This window comes from Sprattus sprattus (genome assembly GCF_963457725.1).
Source record: "Sprattus sprattus genome assembly, chromosome: 21".
Classification (NCBI taxonomy): domain Eukaryota; kingdom Metazoa; phylum Chordata; class Actinopteri; order Clupeiformes; family Clupeidae; genus Sprattus; species Sprattus sprattus.
Window position 1 is genome coordinate 11,303,568 of NC_137919.1, and position 3,028 is coordinate 11,306,595.

Genomic DNA, 3,028 nt, shown 5'->3' on the forward strand with positions numbered 1-3,028 from the left:
AGCTCCAAACATACTCACAGAATATGAGAATTCTGGTACCATATGCACAAAAAACAGGGTGCTACTTGTGAGGGTTGCTGTCAGCAATCTTGAGGAGAGATGAGGATTGTAAGTTGACGACACTGTCAAAGTGTGAGATTCAAAAGTATTGACAGTGGAGTGGAAGTTGTTCTTATATATCTCATACTTAAAATTAATATTTTAGTCAATACATGTGAAGTGTGAGTATAACTGATGGCAATACATGTTTCTAATTGAAGAGTTCAGGTGCAAAAACTTAAAAATTTAGGTATGATATAAAGGGAAATATTCTCAGTGCCTACTATACGATAATCATGCCAGCTGTGTTTTTTCCAATTTACCACAAAAAAGGTCAGGTGGACTTCTGAACTCTTCAATGTGTGTTTAGAAATGGTTTGGTTGATGCTGTCTGTTATTTTCAGTTACCCATCCAGTGATGACAAGGTGCGTCTTGACAAGAATGTTGTCACCACGTTTCCTAAATTGAGTGTCAAAATCCAGGAACACAATGAGGGATATGTAAGTGTTACCTTCCCACCCCACATTTTACTGATGTACCAAATGTTTATTGTTTCAGAAATAAGGGCCATTGTATTTTTGGTATTATTGACTGATGCCTCATGTCCACTCTCTACCTTCAACCCATGAAAAGGAACACTTACCCCCCCCCCCCCCCCCCAATATCTCAGTAAATATAGCCTGTAAATTCAAATGAATAAATTGGATGGAATATTTATCTTTGTACATCTTAGTTTGACTTCGATAGCCAGTTTGAGGGGAAAGCTGATCTTTTCCTTCGCAAATGGCAGATGAACATCATCCCTAAGCTAATGAAAGTTGCTGCGTTGGAGTTGTCTGAGGATCTGGAAAATCCTTCAACCACCAGGAACAACAGTGATGGTATGTTGGTTCGCATTCAGAAAGATAGGGGGGAAATGCACTTATAACTTTTATGCAATGGATAATAACTGAAGCCAGTTTAATTGTTCAAGATAACTTAAAGTGCATATGACACCTCAATACTATTTTTTTTTAATAAATAGAACGAAGGTGGTATTTCACAATCGATATATATATGTTGAGGAAAAATATACACATTTGACTTGTTAAAATCATCATTTGAATGCAGCGCCACTGAGCTACCGACTTCCCAAGCGACTCACTACCACCCTGCGTTAAAAAACTTAAATTACTTAAACGGAGGTACTCTGTTGCACTTGGTCGCCATTTTTCCTGACAGAAAACACATTTTCTTAGGGAGCCACCGGCTATTTTCTCAGTTGTAAATATGCCTTCACGGTGTGTTGCAGCATATTGCTCGAACGTCAGTTCCCATTCTTTTAGCCTTTTCAAATTTCCAAAAGACGAGGAAGTACGCGAGAAGTGGGTGCAGAATGTGTGTCGCACAAGAGTGCCTTCTCCAGCAAGCTTGAAATGACAACTAAAGTAATTTGCTGTGAAGTAATGCTGGAAGCATTGCTCTCTTTCCATTAAATAGGGAATGTATTTCACGTATTTAGAATGGCTGACAAACAACAGCTGTGAAAGAGCTAAGAGACTGGAGGCAAACGGTACATCTGCCTCAATGAGGGGGGCGTTATACTTATTAGCAGCGAGGCTAGCTAACTTCTATGTCATCACTGTCAGAACTCGGCTCTTCTGCTGGCTCGTCTTCCAGATACGGCTCAATGCTCACAATCACCTTTACAAACTGATCCGGATCGAAGTCTTCCTCAATCTCATCTCTGCTTGAGTCTGTTGCAGAAAATTGCTCAAAATTGCTGAATTCTTCAACCTCCATCGCTAGTTGTGTGGCGTGGGAACGAATGAGGTCTACTGCCAGGTGACCCTGTGATGTCAGTGGTGGTAGACTTCATTCGTTCCCACACCACACAGCTATCGATGGAGGGTGAAAAATTCAGCAATTTTGAGCAATTTTCTGCCACAGACTTCAGGTTTCAGGTAAGCCGGCACTGCTTGCCGAAGAGCGTCGCGAAAACCACACTTTGAAATCGTGTACAAACCTAATTTTTCAATCATCGGGTTTACACATGACTTCAAAGTACTATGTTTAATGTATAGTCTTGATAATTATATGCCGTTTACCTTTTTTTTTTAGGTGTCATATGCACTTTAACCTTGTGTAATGGTAGATATCTAATTTGGATTCTAATATTTTCATCTAGACATGCTTTGCTTCAAAGCACTTCAGATGCTCATACACCTTCTTCCACCAATGCCATCAGGACGAGGGGCTGGATGGAGTCGCTGCAGTGTTAAATCAGCCATTTCCTACCTCATGGACTTTGTGCAAGTATGTTTGTGTCTTATGACTTATTGGTTGCATCACTGAACCTCCTGATGTTGTGTTGTGGTCTCCTCCCCATGCTGGTTTAATAATGTAGTAATTCAAACGTTTTGTGTTACAGCCTAGAACGAGCATTTCATCATTGCTTGAGAATCCTGATTCATCGAGAGGCCACCAGCCTAGCATTGTGTGCATTGGACACCCAAGCGGAGCTGCCCAGCAGTAGCTGATCGTCGCAAGAAGTGACAAGATTGCTATGCCACTTGGAGATGAAGGGCTGATGTATTGGGCCTTATTGAAAAAAAAAACATTTACATTTGCAGTCGAGTTGGAAATTATATTAGAAGATATCAAGAGTCTGTGGATTTTTGTTTAGTTTTTTTTTTTAACTTTTTTTCTTTCATTTCCAATTCAGTTGAATTTGTTTTTGTTTGTTTCAGAACCAGTTGCTGTATGGTTACCTGTTAGTTTTTTTTATATATATATACAGAATAAAAATACAGAGAATGGGAAATTGTAGTTGTTCTCAGCTTAGTCTTGTTCAAACACAATTCATTTAAGCCCCTTTTCCGACTGGCCAAAAACTGGTTTAAACCATTTAAAATTAAAATAATTATTGTGTTATTAGGTGAGTATAGTTTTTTTAAGTTGAAAGTGCTTTAAATATTCATTTTTTTTAACTAGTTTTTAAAGATTAAT

At 38.9% G+C, this 3,028-nt stretch overlaps 1 long non-coding RNA gene across 1 annotated transcript; it reads left to right on the top strand.

Annotated features, from left to right (window-relative positions):
- Nucleotides 1–861: 861 nt before the first annotated feature.
- LOC308382478 lies at nucleotides 862–2,614 on the top strand. The gene is made up of 3 exons (XR_013969058.1): nucleotides 862–921; nucleotides 2,208–2,335; nucleotides 2,451–2,614. It is a non-coding gene; the product is annotated as an uncharacterized lncRNA (long non-coding RNA).
- The last annotated feature ends 414 nt before the right edge of the window (nucleotides 2,615–3,028 follow it).